The following is a 16,355-nucleotide window of genomic DNA, read 5'->3' as shown; positions in this document are numbered from 1 at the left end:
TTGTTTTATTGATATATGAAAAGGGTTAAAGATGAAAGTAGAATAAAAGGCAAATATTCAAATTCTTGTATCAAAATATAATCTTTTAACCTGCTTAGAAAGATTTTCAAGACAGAATTCTATATTTCCTCCCATTCATATACTAGCTACTCTCCTACAATTATAGCTTATTTAAATAAATTGTGTTGAAAGTTAGGCCTAGGTTTTTTTGGTTGTTCTATTTTAACTATAAGGCATTTAAATGTTTAAAAAACTTTAATGTGGAAAATATATAAAAATAAAATGTTCTCTTTACTTTTAACTATTAACTTCAGTAACAATATTACAATCCAATTTAACACTAACTGCCTAACAATCAAATATTCATATAGGGATGTTTTCTCTTCATATAACTTATAATACTATAAAAAACAAAGAAAAACTTCATTTCTATATCATATGATCTCTGTATTACTCTATTAGCAGTGGATAGAAATTCTTATCATCAGACAAATATTTCTGTATCCTCTAAGGACAAAGTCTCTGGACTTCTATAATTTTTGGTGCTGTATTTGTGTGATATTTGCTTCTACTTTCTTCTATTTCCCATCATCAAGTATAAATGATGCCAGCACTGGAATCTGAAAAAAGTAGTTCTCAGCCAGAATATGTTCGTGTTTGATTTTGTGACTAAATACACGTCTATATCCCTTTTCAATACTTTCTAGCTTGAGATGAGCAACTGCTTCACCTTTGGTGTGAAGAATTCCAAGGGGACCACTCAAAGGACTTAACCCATCTGACCATGACCAGGTCATCGAGATTGTCCCGGGCACTGAGTACAGACTGGGGGGCCCAAATACTCTCTGTTAGGTATTAAATATCTTGGAGCTGCATCAAGAAAGCAATTTGAGTGCCATGGTCACATTTGGCTTCTGAAGAGTAGAGCTGCTGAAGTAAACATTTATAGTTCAAAAATGATTCTTGTCCTTGCGCCTCATTCTCAAGGTTAAAACAATGATGACACTTGAATACATGGTGTGAAGTAGATGAAACAGCAAATTCTGTAGAAGGCAGAAACAGCTGGCAACTGTGGCAAAAGTAAATCTTATAAAACTTTAGTGGGTCTTGAGGGACTTAAATAGTAGAAAGAAAAAAGTGAAGGAACAAAGGAGGGGAGGGAGGGAAGGGAGAGGAAAGGAAGGAAAGGGGGAAGTACGTTCTTAAAAAGATATATAAACATGTAATTTTCTCACCATCTCTAAATAATATTGGGTTTAAGAGGAAATCGAAATGCACAGTCATGTGATTTAGAAATGAACAATGTGAGCACTACATATTGACACTGTAGATGCTCTAAAGCAGTTCAGAGGAAGATATGCATGTGGCACATTTATTAAATATAGAGAAAGTGCCAGGCATAATGGGGTATGCCTGTAATCTTACCCACTCAGGAGGCTGAGGTAGGAGGATCACAAGTTTAAGGCCGGCCTGAGCAACTCAGAAAGATTCTGTCTAAAAATTTAAAAAAAGAAAAGAGTTGGAGATGCAGCCCAGTACTCCACAGGCTCAATCCACAGTACCTAAAAAAAAAAAAAAAAATTGCCAATGGCTGCAATGGAATAAAGCTGTTTTAACTCAACAACCTGGAAAAAGAACAGTAAAATAAATCTTCCTAAACAGAAGAAAGGAATTTATTAAAAAACCCCTGATATACCTAGGAATCATCCTAATGAAAGAAATCAAAGACCTCTTCTCTGAAAACTATGGCACTCTGAAAAGAGAGATTGAAGATGATATCAGAAAATGGACAGACATCCCCTGCAACTGGGTAGGAAGGATTAATATAGTGAAAATGGCCATACTTCCAAAACTGCTTTATAGATTTAATGCAATTCCAATTGAGATCCCAGCAGCATACTTCATAGACCTCGAGAAAACAATCCAAAAATTCATTTGGAGCAAGAAGAGACCCAGAATAGCAAAAGCAATTCTAGGTAACAGAGACATGGCAGGGGGTATCACAATCTCCAACCTGCAACTATACTACAAAGCTACTGTGATAAAAACAGCATAGTACTGGCAAAGAAACAGACTTGAGGACCAGTGGAACAGATTAGAAGATGCAGAAACAATGCCAGACACACTCAGCCATCTCATCTTTGACAAAGGAGCCAAACACCCTCACTGGAGGAAAGATAGCCTCTTTAATAAATGGTGCTGGAAAAATTGGGCTTCAACTTGCCAAAGATTAAAAGTAGACCTGTTATCTCTCACCATGCACTAAACTAAAATCAAAATGGATTAAAGATCTAAATATTAAAATAGAAACTCTGAACCAGTTGGAACAGAGGTTAGGTAGAACCCTTGAAGACATCGGTATAGGAAAAGATTTTATGAACAAAACCTCAGTTGCCCATGAACTAGCACAAACAATCAACAAATGGGATCTCTTCTTATTAAAAAGCTTCTACACAGCAAGAGAAACCACCAGCAGTGTAAAGAGACAATCCACAATGTGGGAAAAAAATCTTCACCTGCTCTTCCTCAGACAAAGGTCTACTATCTCGAATCTATAAAGAACTTAAAAAGATCAGACCTCCCAAATTTAAAGACCCAATCAAAAAATGGGCATCTGAAATGAACAGACATTTCTCAGACAAAGAAGTAGAAATAGCAAATAAATACATGAAAAAATGTTCAACATCACTGGTCATTTGAGAGATGCAAATGAACACAATGCTGAGATTCCCCTTCACTCCAGAAAGAATGGCTGCTATCATGAAATCAACCAATAACAAATGCTGGCAGGGCTGTGGGGAAAGAGGAACCCTGCTCCACTGCTGGTGGGAGTGTAGACTGGTGCAAGCACTGTGGAAATCAGTATGGAGATACCTCAAAGAACTAGGACTGGAAGTCCCATTTGACCCCACTATTCCACTGCTGGGGATCTTCCCCAAAGAGTTAAAAGAATCATACCACAGTGATATATGTTCACCCATGTTCATAGCAGCGCAGTTTGTGATAGCTAAAACTTGGAAACAGCCCAAATGCCCATCAACTGGAGACTGGATAAAGAAAATGTGGTTTTTTAATAAAATGGAGTACTACTCAGCCATAAAGAATGAGAAACTAGAGACATTTATAGCTAAGTGGATGCACATTGAGGCAATACTCTTAAGTGAAATAAATAGGACACACATATGTAAATACCAAATAGTTTCTCTGGTGTGAGAAACTGAAAGTGTAAACAAGGACTAAATGTATAATAGGTCATGTGAAATAGGAAGAATAGGGGCAAAGGGGAAGGAAGTGGGAGGGCTAGGGGAAAGGATAGAAGGGAATGGGATTAATATGAGAAAATGGAAAAATAGGAACAAAATCTTTGTAAATAGGGAGGGCTGGAGGGGTTGAAGGGAGGGCTGGGCAAGGGTGAAACATAAGAACCAAGAGAGACTATGTAAAGGTGCAAATTTCCAATGATGAATGTCATTATATTGTATACCTAAAATGTACCAATGATTAGAATGAATAATTGATAATGTAAAATAGGAAGAAAAGGTCCAAAGGGGTAGGGGTAGTGGGAGGGGCAGGGGAAAGGAAAGAAGGGAAAGGAAAAAATGATGAGAAATGGAAAAAATGGAAATAAAGTCTTTGTAAATAGGGAAGGGTGGAGGGCATGAAGGGAGGGCTAGGAATGGGGAAAAAATAAGAACCAAGATGCATTATGTAAAGGTACAATTCCCAATGAGAAATGTAATTGTCCTCACATTGGCTCATTCTGCTGTGTAGACTTTCAATAGAGTTTTTCATGTCCTGGAAATCTATTTGCATCTGTTTTATGGATTCCATTTGTTTCTTATGTTGGGATTCCATCATGTTCCTCACCTCCTCTCTAGATTTATTAATCATGTCTTGCACTAGGGGCACAATTTCTCCTGTTATCTGAGAAATTATTTCTGATTTCATTTTTTCCAGATCCCCTTTTGTTGCTAGTTCAGTGGGTCCAGGTGGTTGAGTATCAGAGTGTTCCATCTCATTTCCCTTTGGGGTTGCTGTAGGTGATCTGGAAGTCTGGTTTTGAGACTTATTTACGTGTTTTCTCATTTCGACTCGGGGGGGCCGCTGTTAACGCCTGCACGGATTACCTCCTCTGAGCTGGGTGAGGTGGTACAGGGGCCGGGAGCAGCGGTAGGGATGGTGACCTTAAAGCCCTTTCCTGTGGGCTGGGAGCAGCCGGAGGGATGGTGGCCGGGAAACCCCTTCCTCTGGACCAGGAGCAGTGGGATGGTGGCTCAGAAGCCCCTCCCTCTGGGCCGGGAGCGGCGGGAGGGATGGTGGCCCGGAAGCCCCTTCCTCTGGGCCAGGAGCAGCGGGACAGAAGGTGGCCCAAAAGCCCTTTCCTCTGGGCTGGGAGCAGTGGGAGGGATGGTGACCGGGAAGCCCCTTCCTCTGGACCAGGAGCAGTGGGATGACGGCTCAGAAGCCCCTACCTCTGGGCCAGGAACAGTGGGACTCAATACCTTGGTCTGGTGGTCTGGTGTCCTCTGCGTCTTTGTAGTGTGGAATCAGGTGGCTGCCTGTCTGCAGCGGGATGACTGGGTGTCTTCTGCGCGACTCAGGACCTCGGTAGGGTGTGCACAGACCTGCCTGTCTGCAGCAGGCTGACTCGGCGTGTGTTCCGCGCTACTGGGGACCTAGGTAGGGCGTGGGCAGACCTGCCTGTCTGCAGCAGAGTGATTCGGCGTCCTCCGCGCGACCCAAAATTACACTTTCTGAAGTAAAGAAGATCTCTTTAGTGTATTCTTGGGGTCTCTCAAGCAGCAGAAACTGGAGGAGGCAAGGCTGGGGGCATGATTCGGTTCACTGTCTTGTTAGTGAAATGGAGGAATTGGATCTTCACAGAGAATCCCACAGCTGATCTTTATGTAGACAAAGCAATTTATTCCTTTCACAGCTGAGGAGACAGCTTTGGAACTCTGATGCTGGCCCAGTCAGTGTGCAAATAATTAGCTCAGAAATATCCAACCCACTCAATGATGAGTCTTGGAAAGTAACTGTTCTAGTGATAAGGAAAGAATGTACATCATAGCAGGCCTTTGTCTGTGCCCCCGTCACATTTTTGTCAAGAATCATAAGATGCTTTGTTAAAGCCACCTGCACTGCCAATGTAACTGTTCAAACAATGTAACTGTTCAGGTGTCCTGACTGAAAATGTGATTGTTCAAGCTGCAAGATGTTCCTACTGGATATTTCAAGATGTTCTGTTAACTCTGCCCTTCCTTCTGCAAACATGCTTGCCTGGTATGTGACCTCAACCTTCCTACCCCACAGATCACTATATAAGGTTACTTCTATTTCTGTTTGGTGGGCTGGGGATTTAGCTCAGTGGTTCTGCTGCCTGCCTCCAAAGCTCAAGGACCCGAGTTCAATCCCTAGTACCAGTCTGGGGCTCAAACTTTGGAGTACAAACTCCTCTGGACATGCCAGTGTAATAAAGTTTGGATCCTCTCCATCTCTCTGAGTGTCTCTCAGTTCCTTCACCTCTGGAGACTTTTGAATAGCTGTAGCACTTGACTGCAATGCTGAGCTCTCACATTTTGCTGTAACACTAGCATTGATAAGATATACGAAGAAAAAATGTGGAGAACAGCAGTAAAATCTACCAATAGATGAAGAATACTCACGGTAAGAATTTCCCATGCAGCAGGTGAAAATTGTGATTAAATATTTTACTATAAATTAAAAAAATAATTAATCATACTGATGAAGAGGATAAGGCAGGAATGCAAGAGTTCAGAAAACATATTATGGGGCAATAGGAGCAGATGAGAGTGTGGCTGGATTTCAGAAAGAAATGGGGAAAATACAAAGTAGAGAAATTAAAATAAAAATTGAAAGAACATGAAAAAGACACCATGGAAGATATTATAAAGGCATACAAGAAAAGTGAACTAATAAAGTGGAAATAAAGGCAGGATTAGAATATGAGAGATTATATAGATACATTTATATAATATAGGACATATAAAGGATATTTAGTTGGAGTCTCTTTGCAAGAAAACCAAAACAACAGATTGAACATACATTTAAAGATATAATTCAATACATTTTTCCTAAAAGAATTGAATCTATATGTTGAAAGAGGAAGCTATGCCAGGAAAATTGATTAAGTTGTTTGTAACTGAGAAATATGCTAGTAAAGTTAATTAATTTTGAAAATAAAGAAACTTTGAGCACTCAGGAAGCAGATAAAATCACTTACAAAGGCTAACGTTAGCTATCTGTAGATTCACATCTAGTTTCGGAAGAGATAGAATAAGATATAGAAGGAAAGTAGACACAAGTTGGAGATTTAAAAAGATCATCATGGGAAGGTTTTCCCTCTCTCCACCATTCTCCTCCTGACATGTACTGATATTTTACTGTCCTCATAGTTTTGCTTTTCCAGACTATCATATAGTTGGAATCATGATGTATGTATCCTTTTCAAGCTGGATTCTTTCAATTACTAACCTGCATTTAGTATTCCTCCATGTCAAATGCAACTGAATCTGAAAGTGTAAACAAAAATTTAAGATTTAAGTACCAAAAAGAAAAATTATTTAACTTTTTTAAATGTCAGGGTTAATTTGTTTGTGTAACATGTCTTTTCTCATTCATATTGATACAAAATTATTTTAGTATATGTGCTACCGAAGGGAGCGCATATTGATACAAAATTAAAAGAGAGAAGGTTAAAAGATGATTAAAAATAGTAGGATAAACACAAAGAAATATCACCAAATGCAAATAAAAAGAAAGCAAGAATGAGATATATGATAAGGTGGATAATAAGGTTAAAAGTATTGAAAAGAATGAACAGTGACAGTGGGTTGTGAGAAAAACCAGAATTCTTGAAAAACATACAAAGTTTTAAACACACACAACATTAATAGCATGTTATGTATTAATATGATAGTTAAAAACAAAGGTATAAAAAAAGATTTCTCCATATCTTTTTTATGGCTTGGTAACTCATGTTTTTTTTTAAACTGTCATTTATTATTTTATGTTGCTGATTCCTTTGATTTTTGCTTTTGCTCAACTGCTCAACCTGCTTGATATAATCATTCTATTAGAGTATTTGACATTGTTGTTTTATTTCTAGGATATCCTTGAAAAATTGTCAGAGGGCTTCCTTGGTGATCATGCATTTCTTAAGATGGTCTTTGTCATGAAATAGTCCTTATTTCTTCATCAATTTTAAAAGAGAATTTTGTCGGATGTATTAGTCTGGTTGCAAGTTGTTTTCTTTTAGGGCTTGAAACACTTCACTCTAAGGTTTCCAGGCCTTTGAGGTTTATGTTGAGAAGTCTGATGTTATTCTAATGGGTTTACCTTTGTAAGTGATTTTTTTTTTTTTGGTATCGGGGATTGAACTCGGGTCCTTGTGCATGTGAGGCAGGTGGTGGAACCATGGAGATACATCCCTGGCCCAGTGATTTGTTTTTTTTTTCTCTGACAGCTTTTAAAATTCTTTCCTTGTGTTGGACTTCAGAGATTTTCACTATGATGTGTCATGGAGAAGTTTTTTTTCTGTTCATGAGTATTTGGGGTTCTATTTCTCTCATTTACCTGAATGTTTTTTTTTTTTTTTGGTACCGGGGATCGAACTCGGGTCCTTGCGCTTGCAAGACAGGCGGCAAAACCACTGAGCTAAATCCCTGGCCCTACCTGAATGTTTAATTCTTTCCTCATACTTGGAAAATTTTCTGATTTCTGTAAATAGATTTTTATGCTACTTATTTTATGCCATTTTCTAATTTTTCTCTAATTCCAGTTAACCTTAGGTTAGACTTCTTTGTGTCATCTAGCAGCTGGTAGATCCATTTTCCATGATCACTTCTTTTTAATGTATCTCTAAATATCTGGTCACCTGCATCAGCCCTGAAGTCTAGTTCTGACACTCTCCTCACATTGGTCGCTTCTGGCTTCCATACCTTCAGTGGAATTTTTTTTAATCTCTTGGATTTCTATTTAGTACCTTTTCATGGACTCTAATTCTTTACTAAACTGGTCTTTCATGTTTTGTATCATTTTAGTTAGCTCAGCTAGCTTTTTGTGTCTTCTTTAAACTCATTGATCTTTTTGTTTATTAAGTCCATTATCTGTTTAGCTATATCATCTTTCAGCTTGCTGAACACCTTATTGATCTATTTTAAAAATTTTTTGTTCTTCATCACTTTGTATAATTTAGCTGATTGGGTTTTGATTTCCTCCCTATCAATGCCCATTGGATCAGTTTTGGGGGATTTAAGAGCTTTGGGAGGCATTTTGTTCCCTTGTGTTCTTGTGTTTTATCGTGTGTGTGTGTGCACATGCACATGCGTGTGTGTGTGTGCGTGCTGCTTTTTGGTGTTTATCTACCTCTTTCAATTATTCAGATTAATAGGATCAGACCTGGTTGCTATTTTGTAAGTAGAAAATCCCTACTGGTTATAACAACTCTAATAGATCCAAACATACATTATTCATGTACATTAAAACTTGTTTTAGCAATTTTAGCCTTTTATCAATGAACCACACAGACTACAATTCCTGTTAGTACTGCTGATGATAGACTGGGATGTGCTAGGTAGAGAAAAGGAAAAAGGAAGAGAAAGGAAAGGGAGTTGATCAGGAAGGAGAAGAAAAGACAATGCTTGGGGGACTGTTGATACTATTTTTATATGTTGATTAGAGGGCTGGTATAGAGGAGGTTTGAAAGAATGTTTGTGGGAGTAGGAGAAAGGATGCAGAATGAGGGAAGTATAATTGGCTACTGGGGGAAGCTGTGAGACTTGGATCCTGCTAATATGCTGATAGTTAGCTTGTGTTTGGATCCTTTACACACAATTCTGGTGAGGGCTGCCCTATGATTATATATACATATATATATATCTCCAGCTGAGCACACTATGCCTCATTGTCTGCCTAAACAGAGTCTGACTCTTCCTCTAGGTCTCTTTCTCAGCCCTCTGTAAAGCCATCATCTTCCTGCCCATGAGCTCTGTGACATCTAGGGCTCTGTAGGGGTTGGCATCAATCAGCTGGGGCTGGGAAAGTTCCCCTGTCAGTGCTGGACAGTAGGCAGCGGGCAGACTATCAGGAGGACAAAATATTCTCTGAGGACACAGTGCTCCCCATATTTGGGAGGATAATGGGAGGAATTGCCAGTTCTAGTGCTGCTGGCTCTTCCTTTCTCCCCTGTGTATCACTGAGTATGTAGGGAGCCTATCCCAGGATCTAGTCTCTGCAGCACTAGCTTCTTCCCTCAGGATGTTAGAACCACTCCCAAGATGGTGTGTTTGCTGGGTAAAGGGAATAAGGGTGCTGCCCAGGGGTGGCCCCACCTCACCTTTTCAACCATCCTGGTATTGGATTCAATTTAGTGAATTTCTCCTCTAGGCTGTTTCTTCATATTTGGCTGTCCCCCCCCCCCCCATTTTAGAAGACCTGCATTATCCAATGGCTCTCCAAGCTTCTGTATCACACCTGTCTTGAGAAGTCATGATGGACTCCCATCCTTTTTTTTTTTTTTTTGAGTGTCTAGATAAATTGTCCAGGTAGGCCTTGAAATTTCAACCCTCCTGCATCAGCATCCTGGTTGGCAGGAGGTACAGCTGTAGGACACTATGCCTGGCCAGTTGATATCTTTATATCACTGGATAATATTTCATTGCATGGATGTATCACAGTTTGTTTATTCATTCGCTTATTAAAGTACACCTTGGGGCTGGGGATTTAGCTCAGTGGTTCTGCCACTTGCCTCGCAAGCACAAGGACTGGAGTTCGATCCTCAGTACCAAAAAAAAAAAAAGTACACCTTGGTTGTTTCCAAATTTTGGCAGTTACAAATAAATCTGCTGTAGTCATTTGTGTGGAGGTTTTATGTAGATAAATTTTTCAAAATTCATTTTTAAATACTTGGGCGTATGATTGTTGGAAAGGATAGTATATCTACATGTAGCCTTATAAGAAACTTTCAGATTGCCTTCCAAAGTGGCTGTACCATTTTACATTCCTATCAAGAATGAATAAAAATTTTTGTTGTTCTATATCCTTACTGGTATTTGATGTTGTATGTGTTCTAGATTTTGGTCATTCTAATAGGCCTGTAGAGGTAAACAGCTGTTTGTTTTCCAAGGAGGCTTTTATTTTTTTATTTTATGAAAAAATAAAACAAAATTTATTAACTGTTGTTACTCCCTCATTATTTTGTTAGTGGTAACCAACTACTATTTTAATTTTAAATTTTATGTAATATTAAGCATGTTTTCCTATGCTTATTGGCAATATACATTTTTTTCCTGTGGTGAGATGTCTGTTCAATCATTTTGCCCATTTTTTATTTGGGTAGTCTGTTTTTATTGTTTCATCTGAAGAATTCTTTGCTCAATTTGAATGTAAGCCTTTTATCAGATGTCTGTTTTGCCAATATTTTCTCCCAGGATGCGGTTAGTCATTTTATTCTTTATGCCATAGATAATTTTGAGAATGTATGATTTCAGGTAATAAAATGAGCCCTTCTAGGAGAACTTACTAGAGGATCAACTTGTGTCAGCTAAGGAAAAACTGAGTAAATTTTAATAAAGCAAAGGCTGTGTATATTTAATAGAACTGACGCTAAAACAAAAGTTTGCTGATGGGATTCAGAGAGGGAAGGAGGGAAGTTGAGACTATGAAACAATTTATTTGTTTTTCATAAAAAGTTGAATGATTAAATAATTTTCTAGAGAAATATTACCTTCAAGAAAAAAAACCCAGAAAGGAGAAAATAAAACCAGACGTTTTGTAAAAGAAATATAGAAAGGTTTCAAAGAGCTACCAGTTTCCTCCAAAATACCAGGCTCAGATGGTTTCATGGCAGAATTCCAGGACACTGTTAGAAGAGATTATTTAAAAGCTTCTCCAAGGTACAGAAAAAGAGGGTAAACACCTTCAGGTTATTTTATTTTAAAAAAAAATTTTTTATTAGTGCATGTTTATATTATGTAACAATTACATTAATCAGGGGGAGTTTGTACATGTATAGAACACACCTTAATTCTTTTTACTTCTACTTCTCCTCCTATCCCTCCGTACTCCCTCTATCTTCTTCCCCTTATTTTCATAATGTCAGTATATCATTATAAAACTTAATTATAATTATACAAATAATATTTATCTATTTTAGATATAAATATGAATATAAAATACCAATACTGTAATACATTAGCAAGTGTAATTCAGCAATGTATTAAAAGAATTAAGACTTATGACCAAATGAACTTAATTCAGGAAATGTAAGAATGGTTCAAGTTATTATCATTTTTCTGCCCATGCTTAACTTCCGTGCAATAACAACAAATCATCCTACTACCTAACATGGTAAAACTAGTTTTTATTCTCATAAAGATACCTCGAAGTGAAGACATAAAACCCTATCATCCACTGTATCCATTGATGAGTGATATTAATTTATCTTCTAGTTCAGTCAAACCCCCACCTGTATGTTCTGTGAGCTGAAAACTAAAATTAGAAGGTAATCTATACCAAATTCTATTTTTCTTTTATTAGTACATGTTTGCAATTCATGCAGTTTGCAACCATTTTGGGGACTGGTTACATGTACATACCACAGCTTGTTTCTTTTTTTTAATCCCTTCCCCCTTCCCTACCCCTCCCTCTCTCCTCCAATTCTGCTATCCAATTTTTCATTTTTGTTTATATTATTAATCCAAGTTCATGTTATGGCATATAATGTTTACATTAATTGGGGCTATTAGGTTCCTGTACGTGGCATATCTTTATTCTATTTATTTTCCCTTCCCCTCCTCCTCACCCCTCACACTTTTTCCCTTGGATCATTTCCCTATTGCAAGAGATCCATCTCCTAGTTTCCTTCCATCCACTCTTTATTAGTCTTTTTGTTTGTATTTTGCTTCACTAATGATTGGGCCAGGGGTTTAGCTCAGTGGTTCTGGTGCCTGCCTCGCAAGTGCAAGTTCCCAAGTTTGATCCCCGGTACCAAAAAAACCCCCCCAAAACCAAAAAACTAATGTATTTTGCTTCACTCAGATAAGACATACCATACAGTATTTAAGCTTGTGTGTCTGGTTTATTTCACTCAATGTTTTCCAGATGCATCCATTTTCGTACAAATGTCTCAAATCTGTCATTCTTTATAGCAGAAAATAGTATTCCATTATATAGATACCACATTTTCTTTATCCAATCATCTGTTGATGGTTACACAGACTGTTTCCAGGATTTAGCCATTATAAGTTGTGCTGTAAATATTGTATGCATGTATTACTATAGTATGATGTCTTAAGCGCTTTGGGGGAGATACATAGCAAGGGAATCGCAGGGTCATATGGAACTCCTAATTTCAGTTTTTTGAGAAATCTCCATACTGATTTCCATAATGGTTGTATTAATTTGCATTCTCACCAACAAATGAAAGAGGGTTTCTTTTTCACCACAACCTTGGCAGCATTTGTTATTGTTTAATTTCTACCGATTGCTATACTTTCTGGAGTAAGATGGAATCTTAGCATTGTTTTAATTTGCATTTGTCTAATAGCCAGAGATGTTCAGCATTTTTTCATAAATTTGTTGAACATTTGTATCTCTTTCTCTGTGAAGTGTCTGTTCATTTCTCTCACCCACTTCTTGACTGGATCTTTAATTTTAGGAAGATTAATTTTTTGAGCTCTTTGTATATTCTAGATCTTAGTCCTCTATTTGTGTAGCTGGCACATTTTTTTTCCCATTCTGTAAGCTGTCTCTTCACTCTGCTGATTGATTCTTTTGCTGTACAGAAATTTTTTAGTCTGATATAATCTGATTTGTTAATCCTTGCTATTATTTCTTGCACAGTTGAGGTTTTGCTTAGAAAATCCTTTCTTAAATCTATGTCTTTAAATATTTTATCTTCCAGTAGGTTTAATGTTTCTGTTTTTTTTTTTTGTATGGGGGATGGGGATCGAACTCGAGTCCTTGTGCTTGTGAGGCAGGCGGCAGAATCACTGAGCTAAATCCCCGGAACCTAATGTTTCTGTTTTAATGTTTAGATCTTTGATTTATTTTGATTTTAATTTAGTACATGGTGAGAGACAAGGGACTGGTTTCAATCTTTTGCACACAGATAACCAGTTTTCCAAGCTACACTTGTTGAATTGGCTATCTTTCCTCCAACGTATGCTCTTGGCCCATTTGTGGAAGATCAAATAGCTGAATGTGTCAGAGGAAGTTTCTGTATCCTTAGTTCTGTTCCATTAATCCATATATATTTTTTTGTTCCAGTACCACCTGTTTTTATCACTGTTGTTTGTAGTATAGCTTGAACTCTGGTATTGTTATGTCTTTTGGTTTGCTCTAGTTGCCCAAAATTGCTTTTGCTATTCTGAGTCTCTTCTGGTTCCATATGAATTTTAGGATTGTTTTTTCAAGATCTGTAAAGCATGCTGTTGGTATTTTGATTGAGACTACATTGAATCTATATAACACTTTTGGAATTATGGCCATTTTGACAATATTGATTCTGCCTAGCCAGGAGTAAGGAATATCTTTCCATTTTCTGATGTCCTCTTCAATATTCTTTTTCAGAGTACTGTAGTTTTATTTATAGAGGTCTTTCACTTCTTTGGTTAGGTTGATTCCTAAGTATCTCATTTTTTTGAAGCTACTGAGAATGGTATGATTTTTATAATTTCCTTCTTGTCTTGTTCATTGTTGGTGTACACAAATGCTAATGATTTTTGTATGTTGATCTTATATCCTGCTGTATTGCTAAAGTTCATTATTAGTTCTATGCATTTTTTTGGTGGAGTTCTTTGAGTCTTCTATGCAGAGTACCATGTCATCAGCAAATAATGATAATTTGAGTTCTTCCTTTCCTATATGTATCTCTTTTATTCTCTTGCCTAATTGGTCTGGCTAATGTTTGAAGTACTATGTTGAATAGAAGAGGTGATAGTGGGCTTTGAAATACTCTCGATGTATCTATTAAGTTCATATGTTGGAGTGTAGTTCGGCTCTGAAATTTCTTTATTGGTTTTTTTCTTTTTTTGGTTTAATTGATCTTTCTTTGTGAAAGTGGGGTGTTAAAATCCCCTGCTATGACTGTGTTCATGTTTATTTGATCTTTTTTTTTTTTTTTTGGTACTGGGGATCAAACTCAGGCCCTTACACTTGCGAGGCAGGCGGCGGAACCACTGAGCTAAATCCCCAGCAATGTTAACTCTTCTTCTTAAATTGTTCCCTTAACTAATATGTAGTGACTTTCTTTGTCTCTTCTAATCATTTCTAACTTTAACTTTACTATGTCTGACATTAGAATCACTACCCCTGCTTGTTTTCAGGGTCCTGGTAGTTGGAATGTTCTCCATCCTTTAATTTTTAATCTGTGAATACCTTTTTGAATTAGATGAGTTTCTTGAATACAACAGATTGTTGGATTGTTTTGTTTTTTTTTATCCAGTCTGCAAGTTTGTCTTTTAATTGGAGAGTTGAGGCTAACATTGAGAGATATTATGGAGATGTGTTGGTTATTTACTATCATTGCCTTTTTATCTGTTGGTGAATCCTTTGTTTTTCTTTTCCTGATTTTTTCCCCCCATTGGTATTTTTTTTTTTTTTTTTGCTACCGGGGATTGAACTCAGGTCCTTTGGCCTGAGAGGCAGGTGCCAGAACCACTGAGCTAAATCCCCAGCCTCTCCCATTGCTATTTACCCATTGACCTCACTTGTTTCTTCAGTGTTTTTAGCTGTGTCCAATTCATTCTTTCTGTCAAGAATATTCTTGAGTATTTTCTCTAGAGTTGATTTAGCACTTGTTTATCTTCTGAGCTGGTCTTTTTCATGAAAATACTTTATTGCTGCATCTATTTTGAAGGATAGCTTTGCTGAGTAAATTAATCTGGGTTGGATGTCATTTGCTCTTAGGGCTTGAAATACTTCACTCCAAGTTCTTCTGGCCTTCAGGGTTTGTGCAGAGAAATCTGCTGTGATTCTAATTGGTTTACGTTTATGTGTGATTTTTTTTTGTTCTCTGGCTGTCTTTAAAATTCTGGGATGTTTTGCTGGATATTTGGTAATTTATATTTTTTTAAGAGTAGGAAAAATTTATTGAGAGAAAGAAAGCTTCTGTCTAAGAGAGACAGAAGGGGGGACTGGAAAGTGGGTTGCCCCCCACCCCACTTTTCAAAGTTGTTTTATACAGCAAAGCCATGTGGTGAGATGGGTACAAAGTGGGACAAACTATAAGACCCAATGGAAATTTACAAGGTGGGCGTGAGGTGGGACAAAACCATGATCAGCCAATAAGATTACAAGTATAGTCACCCAGGTAATACTGATTAAATGGGGATCAAATTGGGGAGCAAGTCACATAGCAAGCTTACATGGATTTTCAGTAAGGGTGGGTCAGGGATATTTCCCAGAAAGGCTAGGTTAAGACCTTGACCCCCACTCCCCCAGGTGATTGATGCCTGTTTAGAATATCAGTCACTGCTATTCATCCTTCATGGGTGTGCTAATTTCTCTTCTTTTACAATGCTGGGCTTCAGTGAATGTGTCTTCATTCTCCTCCTTGTTAGTGCCTTGTGGGCTGGTCCTGTCTAGCTGCCTACAAGATATCTAATTAATTTACATATCTGCAATATTCCCCCCTCTGAAGTACCCCTAACTGCTGTGAGGGGGCAAAGGGCGAAGAGAGGTCTGGCTACTTCCAGCTGAAGAGGGTCGTAGCTGTGATAAGCAGTCAGCGTTACTCTACAGAGGATCTATCTAACGGCCTTGGATAGGTGCCAGGCATTGTCATCTCGGTAGCTGTATAGCTGTGAGTCTGGAGGAGACAAAGCCAAAGAAACAGTTAAGAATACATGGGCCAAATTACAAGGTCAGCTGGATTGCTATGAATATAGCCAACAAATGTTTCCACTGGGAGGAACTAGTAATCGCCTCCCATAAAGAGGATAAGAAGGTCCAGGGGACTTCAGAATCCAACATAGAAGTCATATTTTACAGTTTAACAGTTAAAACTGTTTACAAGGTCAATCTAGTGGATCCCGGTAAAAGAAGCCTAGCACATTTGTCATTGGTTCCATTTGTATGACTGCTTGGAGTTTGGCAGCCCCTAGTCAAGTATAAACAAAACTTTTAAGAAATTAGAACATGCATAATCTAAGCATGAGCACACTAGAATGAAAGGGCAGGTTGGGGAGAAAGTCACACTTAGAAATTGAAATGGTGAGTGTAACCTGCTGGTTTAGATTCTTTCATTGATAAAGGTTGTGTATAAGTCTGATACTTTAAGAAGAGACAATTTGAAGAACAAATCTTCCTTAAGAAATTTAAAACTCTAGCTG

Source organism: Heterocephalus glaber, unplaced genomic scaffold, assembly GCF_053883595.1.
Source record: "Heterocephalus glaber isolate CG9 unplaced genomic scaffold, H.glaber_assembly_v1.0 deba00001564, whole genome shotgun sequence".
In the NCBI taxonomy this organism is placed as follows: Eukaryota; Metazoa; Chordata; class Mammalia; order Rodentia; family Bathyergidae; genus Heterocephalus; species Heterocephalus glaber.
Note: the sequence above shows the minus strand (reverse complement) of the source record.